Genomic DNA, 8111 nt, shown 5'->3' on the forward strand with positions numbered 1-8111 from the left:
AGAGAGAGAGAGAGAGAGAGAGAGAGAGAGAGGCGCAGGGAGGGAGAGAGAGAGGGAGGCAGGGAGGGAGAAGGAGAGGGAGAGGGAGAGGGAGAGGTACCAGTCCTGTATCTCCAGTTCTCTGAGCCAGGCAATCTTTTCAACACGTCATACCTTACACACTGAGAGGCTTTGTTGTTTGAGAGAAAGAATTCTTTCATCTTAACTTGTTAAATAAATTTCTTCCAACATGTCCAGGCTCTTTTCACCAAAGTAGATTATTTCCTTTTCAATCTGGAGTTCACTGGAGCTTCTATACAACGTAACTGAACATTACTGTCCCCACTGTGTAATTTCTATCTCAACCCTGCCTCATCCCAATGTAAGTCTATGTCCTCCTATCCTCAGAGGTTGAAAATTGAGACAAGTGGACAAGTGTTGCCAAGCTCTTCCTGCCATTTGTGTCATTGGCTTCTCCCTGCTTTTTCTCCCACCTTGTCCAGCTTTGACAGGCAGTTCTGTGTCATGCTGTCATAGTCACTTTCTCTTGGCTGGAAAAAAAAAAATAACCCAACACACAGGAGAAGTGGTTTGATTGGCTCACAGTGTCTGTGAGTTCAGTCCAAATTTGGCTTGCTGCAAGGCAGAAACATGGTAGAAGCCATACTCAGACCTAAAATTGTCTGGTGCTTTCCCACTGGAAACCCAAGAAGAAGAATGGCATGATAATTTCAATATGAAATGTCTCCCAAAGACTTATGTGCTAAAGTTGTGATCCCCAGTGGAACAATGGACAGAAGTGAGACCTAGAAAGGTGACAGGATTGTGAAGGATTAATCCTTTGAAGAATTCATTGCTGAATGGCCTAATAAGAACATAACACTGGGCTCCACAAACATATCCCTTACTTTTGCACTGTAATTTTTTACTTAATGTAATAGTAGCTGGCTGTACATCTCAGAACCTTTGCCTGAGGGACATAGGAAGCAATCTCTGTGTTTATCTACTTGGTACTACAAAAGGCAAGGTGTGTGCGTGTGTGCAAAAGTGTCAAATCAGAATTTTCACCCACATGATGCTCCACCTAACAAATTTTGTGCATGTTTACCTGAGCATCACAGAGGGTATAAAACATCCCACACAATTCTAGGATTTATTTTTAAGTTTTCTTTTGATTTTTTTTTTCTTGCAGAAGTATCTCAACTCAGTACAATGGCACATGAAAAACCAGATTTGCAAGTTTCAGAGAAGGTTAAAAGTCATTGAGATTACTCATGCATGGATGGTGAAGATGATTCATTGTGGTAAAACTCATGTTTTCATAACAGAAGAGTGGTTTGGGTGGATGATGATGATGACGACGGTGATGACTTTGACATTGGCCATATGAGCCAAAGTTCTTTTGGCAGTGAAATGGAACAAGAATTAACTGATACAGACACAGGGAATGCAAACCTCCTTGAGTCAGATTACAAAGAAAATAGCAATGTAAGTACATATTTGAATAGTTGAAATGTTGCAAAAACAGTCATGCAACCAAATGGAACAATCCAATGTTAGAACGAGCTCCAAAAATGTAGTGAAGGTCTTGGCAGGGTAATACATATTGGACAGAATGCCAGCACTCCCATTCAGTGTTGGAAATTGTAAAAGACAAAATGCTACAAGATGCTGAGAAATACCCAAAGGGTGAAATACAAGTAAAACATTCTGTATGCACCAATAGGCATATTAAAAAATGTATTTATTATGACAGTTCACTGGCTGAACTGAAAGCATTCGTAGGTCTACTGTATTTAGCAGGGATTTCTCATAGTAATCACAGGAATGTAAAAGGCTTATGGAAAAGTGATGGGTCAAAATATATCATACAAATTTATGCCCTTGTGGATGTGAAGACTTATTATGCCTTCAATTTAGAAATTTACCCTGGAACTCAGCCATCAGGTCCATATTCACACAATGATAAACCAAATAATATTGTGAACAAACTTGTTCCTCACATCTCCCAAACTAATTGGAATGTGACATATGAAAATTGGTTTAGCCACTTCCCATTGTTGTTAATTTGCTAACAGAGCACAAATTGACCAGTGCAGAAAGTGTTTACAGGAACAAAGCAGAAATTCCAAATGAAATGTTGCAATTTCAGAACAGACAATTGTATAGTACAATCTTTAGATTTCAGAAATATTTACATTGGTGTTGTACCTGGCAAAGAAAAACAAACTGGCACTGTGATGTCAATACTTCACCATGATGGAAATATTCATAGGGAAACCTTGACAAAATGGAAGCCTTAGATGGAAACTTTCTACAACAAAACCAAAGGCAGAATAGATGTTGTGGATGAGTTATGCAACAACTTTGATGTCACTCAAAGCACAAATCATTGGCCAATGGTTATGTTTTACTCAGTCCTAAGTATGTGTGGCATAAATAGTTTGATATTTTTCAAAGAAAATAACAAGTGCAAAATATTACAGAGAAAATCTCTTAGGGGATTAGGTCTGGAACTCATGAGAGATCATTTACAGCAGAGCAAAAACAAAAACTTTCCTCCCAGGGTACAACACAAAAAACATTCTGGAGCACACTGGTGAGCTGACAGATGAATAGACAGGTGCAGCACCCCAAAGACTTACTACAATAACAGGAAAAACAAAAAGAAGTCAACAGTGCCCTACAAGAAAGGGCAGGAAAAGAAAGCATACATGCTATTAGTGTAAGAGACAGGAAATGAAAGCTAAGCACATGTGCTGTCAATTTGAGATGTGTGCATGGAACATGCAGCTGTCATGTGTGAAGACTGCCTTGGGTGTAACAATTGCAGTAAATATTATTTCTGTGGTAGACTTTTGTTTGTGTTTATATTACAGTTCATGTAAGTTTTTATTTCTGATGTTATCTTTTGGGTTTTGTAAGCAAGTACACAGCTGATTTAAAAATGTGGATGCTTATTCTAAATGCACAATAATATTAATAATTGAATATTTTCTTTTATTGATATTTTGTTTCTGTTAACTACACATTGTATAATATAATAAGAATCTCCTGAAAAAATAGCTGGACCAGTGCAATGTCAAGAATGTCCTACAAAAAAGCCAGAAAAGCAAAATACATGTGCTGTCAATGTAAGCGATACACATGTGTGGAATGTGATGGTGTCATGTGTGAAGACTGCCTTAGGTGTGATGATTGAAGTAAAGAGTAAAAGTAATAGCTATAAAGACAAATAATATTGAAGAAACTTTTAAAAAATAATGAAGCATATTCATCAGTTTAGAAAGACCCAAAAACATTGAAAGAAGTTGAAGATACAAGCAGATAAGATTGTGAAACAGTGGTAGATTTTATTCTCCTAGATTTTATAGAAAGGTTATCTTTTTCTTATTCATGTCCACTATGCATTCAATATATATATGTGTGTGTGTGTGTGTATATATATATATATATATATATATATATATATTATATTTTGGTCACTTGTTGGTTCATACCCATCAAAGTATTCGAGCAGCTATATCAGAATATACAAGGTCACTGAGATGTCACTTAGTGTCATCTTGGTGGAGAAAGCCCATTGTTTTATAGAATTGAGTGAAGTTCACTCCAGTAAAAAAATTTCTTGGTCTTGCTTCATCCTTTTTCTTTTTACTCACTGCAGTAAAAGACTCCCAAGGATAAATTGCCAACATGGCCATCAGTTTGTTGAACACTGTTTCAATGTGATCTTGAATAGTGGCACATATCATTGCTTACATCAGCAAAAAGCAGGTCCATTGACATTTAAAATTAATATAAATGTTTTGAGATTTTAAAAATACACTATGGTCATGACCAGCTCCAAATTGATCTCTGTTCCACTTAAACCCTACGTTTCACCATTCATCTGTAAGTTTATTCCACAAGGTTTGAAAGAATTGATAACTTATAGCCAATTTTCTACATTACATTATCAAACTATTCTAGAATGTGTCTTATATTTGGTTTTGTAGATAATGAGCCAGTTTGAAACAACTAACATCTGAATATTTCTTTTACAATGCCCACATAACATAAAAAAGTTCACCTTATTATCGCTATTATCAACTATTTTTATTAACAGCTTTTAGCTCTCCTCTTGTGGTCCAGAACAATTTGATGTGGTAAGTTCAAACCATGCTTTGGGAGTTGACCTAATTAGGCATCTTTCCCTTTTATTTCTTTTCTGAGTAATAGGGTTGTTTGCCTCTGTTGTTTTATTTTGTTGGCTCAAAATAATACAAGATTAAACATTTTAGCATTTTAATCTGTTCCAGATATTAGGTCCCACTTGGAACTAAGAGAATATTTCTTTCAGTGGAATACGATTTGGTTCATTCAGTTTCAATGAATTTCAATTTATTTGGAAAAAACTAAGTGTGCAGTTACTCCAAATCTTCAGTAAATATACCCATTGCTTAATTCTCAAATTCTGAACTTGATCTTAAATTCTTCTAAGGAGAAAAACACAATTGATTTCAGGAGAAATTTTAGCCTAATTTGGAAGACAGTGATAGGCTTTTGATGACCAACCTGTATTGTACAGCTAGTGCAGTACAAAGGTATCATAGGTGAATTTTTGGAATTATAATTTATAACTATAACTCAATAACAAATTGTAACACCCACTAAAGCCTCATCTAATCAACCTGCATGTTTGGTCAAACAGCAGAATCATCAGACCCATCATTTCTACATAAAAGGCTGCTATTAAATGTCAATTTCTATCACTAACAGGAAAGTCTACTTTCATATTTGCAAATCCTGTTTGGAAAATCTGGTCCTAAACCCAGACTCACTTCCTCTGTGATAACTGCTAACGTAACAGTGAGCTATTTAATAGAAGCCTTAATTCAGAAATCCATCAAATACCCAAATGTCTTCTAAGAGAGGTTCCTATTTATGTGGACACCACAGAGTGTACTTCTTGGGACCAAAATCAATCCATATGGCTTCCTTCCCACTTCCCACATGAAATGATTGACCTGAGCCACAAACTCATTTACATTTTAGCCCACAACTCCTCCTCTCCAGCCTGCACTGCACCTGCAAATCTTTGAAATAATTTTGTGATACACCACTGTGAAGATACTGAACTCTGGAGTTAGAAGGGTAAACCAAGGTAAATTTAAGAAGGTCAGGGCAGGGGATTTAGCTCAGTGGATCTGCCACCTCCACCTGCCTCACAAGCATAAGGTCCTGAGTTCAATCCCCAGTACAAAAAAAAAAAAAAAAAAAAAAAAAAGGAGAGAGAGAGAGAAAAAGAAGGTCAGTCATGTGCCAATAAAAGAATTTAAGGTGTGGGGGAGAAGGTCAATCAGAGGATTCTTGCCCTGCCTTGGAACTGTGGAACTGAGAGTTCACAAGTAATTGCAAAGAGAGAACAAACTATAATGTAGGAGTTATCCTCAAGAACGCTCTTCCTTTTGCACCCTGTGCAAATCTCTCTGAGAGCATTAGAGGCAGGGGATTTTCCACTCCCTTGTCTAGTCTTGCCATTAGATCGTACATTTCTTGACATAGGAATGGTTACATTTGCTCAATGGCTAACACAGTTCCAGTACAATTGCAAACGCTCAATATACATTTATGTAAAAATGTATTAACTCTTCAGGGGCAGAAATTTTAGATATTGAAATTCTGGTTACTTTCAAATTCCAAGGAAGACATCAGCCTTGATATCATCTGCATATAAAATTGCTGGTTCTGGAATAACCTTACCACATACACACAATTCATTAGTGAGTCAGTGCCTACCATCAGGAATAGTGGATTTCTGGTTTTATCATAAAAAGATAATAAAAATTAACATTGTTCGACAAAACACCCTTCCAGATGAGAAGCATTCCAATTTGTTTTAAGCGGTGGCACTGTAGCAACTGACAGAAAGATCCAGACCAGGGCCAGGGATGTAGCTCAGCGGTGCCAGGCCTGCCTGGCAAGCACAAGGTCCTGAGTCTGGTACCTGGTACTGGGGGGAAAAATTCCATAGAAAGATCAAGACCAGATTGATTATGATGGCTAATTTTATGTGTGAACTTGGTTGGGCCACAGTACCCAGATATTTAATCAAACATTATTCTGTGTGTTTTTGGGAAGGTGTTTTAAAATTTAAATCTGTGGACTGTGAGTAAATCAGGTTGCTCTTCACAATGAAGTGGTCCTTTTCCAGTCCACTGAAGACCCATTCAATAGAACGAATACTGATCTCCCCTGAGCAAGAAGGAATTCTGCCAACAGGCTGGCAGCTTTCATAGCTGACCACAGTATCACATCTTCCCTGCATCTCCAACCTTCTGGCCTTCTCTGCAGATTGTGGGCTTTGTCACCCTCCCTCCATAATCACACAAGCCAATTCTGTAAAATAAATCTCTCTATATATTGATTCTGGTTCTCCAGAGAGCCCTGACAGATTCACAGACCGATAAACGTATTCCACAATTAACTATTTGCCCATCCTGTAGCCCACTTTCCCGAGAAGTATATAATACCTCACTGCATGTGGGCACCATGATCTCATTTCTTATTTATTTATTTATTTATTTATTTATTTATTTATTTATTTATTTATTTATTTAGGTACCGGGGATCAAATTCGGGTCCTTGCGCTGGCGAAGCAGGCGGTAGAACCATTGAGGTAAATTCACAGCCCATGATCTCGTTTCTTCATTGTGCATAGAGTAAGAGTAAATGGATATGCGCACAATTATTCCATCTATTTTAAATCAAGCAGTGGACTCGGCATCAGGAGACCTCAATCCCAATATAGGTCAGCCTCGTGCTGCCTGTGATACCTCTGCCTCAGTTTCCTCTCTCTGTATCGAAAGGGTTAGAGAAGAAAGGGGATTGAACCAGGTCAGGTGTCCTTAAACTGGAGGCCACTTCTGGGCTTCAGAACATCAGTGAGCATTCTGGAATTACGTTCAAATACACTTGCCTATTTTTCCAGCAAGACTGTTTATAGTTATCAACATTTTCAGCTAAGTCTATGAATTGCACAAAGTTGCAATTTTCTAGAGCTGTAATGGCAATGGCTCTTTCCAGTCTTGAGCTGACATAATATAGAGTTTTTGTCAACTGCTGGTGATTTGTGGCTTTCCCTGAGAAAGGCTCAGCTTTTCATGAGGTCATCACGACCCTGAACATTTACAAAGAAGTGGGTTTTCTTTGCTTTTCTAACCCTATAAGTGTGAAGGAAGGGGAAGATTAGCTAGATATTTATTTAAGAGTGATTAGTTGTTCTAAATTCCACGTTCCAATTTTCAGGAATGAAGAACAAGAAAGTTGTGGCTTCTGAGAAGAGGGAATGAGAGATCTAGGGAAAGATAAGGGTCTTTCTGTCATAAGCCCATTTCTATTGTTTACTTTTCCTACTGCGCTCATTCCTTCCCTTACACTTTAGATCTGCTCTGCATTTTCATTTACCCTTAAAACTAGTAAACTTTTTTAAAAATAAAAAACCTTGGAAGATTTATGTATCAAGAAAGGGGAATAGTCATGATGCACCAGTAAGTGAAAAAAATCACAATTAAAGGCAAATAATAAGTGTATTATGATTATATTTTGAATTTTTCAAAGTATACATCTCTAAATATTTGGGTATGCCACACATCAGATAGATACTTGCAACTGTGAAACAAGAGGAGAAAGTTAGGAAAAGGTAAGCGTATTCATTTGACTTTAGACCACTGTATGATTTTTGAGTTGTTACAGCACATATATCTTACTTTTAAAATTCCAATAATTAAATATTTTTAAAAGTAAATGTCCCTTCATATGTGTGTGTGTGTGTGTGTGTGTGTGTCTGGTTTTTTTTTTCATTTTTGTTTTTTTGAGACAGGGTTTCGCTATGTAGTTGAGACTTACTTAGAACTCACTATGTAGCCTAGGCTGGTCTCAAACTGACAGTGATCCTCCTGCCTCAGCCTCCTGTGTGCTGGGATTACAGGTGTGAGCCACCATGCCTGGCTGTGTGTCTGTTTTAATAGAGAAAAGAGAAACTGTGTGTATAGGTGTCTATTTAACCTAAAGTAGGTTTTTTTTCTATCTGTATATTTATATTAAAGACAATATGGAAATGTGAACTCTGTCCCTAAATTTGGTACTTG

Source organism: Fukomys damarensis, unplaced genomic scaffold, assembly GCF_012274545.1.
Source record: "Fukomys damarensis isolate Sample0158 unplaced genomic scaffold, DMR_v1.0_HiC HiC_scaffold_13, whole genome shotgun sequence".
NCBI classification, from domain to species: Eukaryota; Metazoa; Chordata; class Mammalia; order Rodentia; family Bathyergidae; genus Fukomys; species Fukomys damarensis.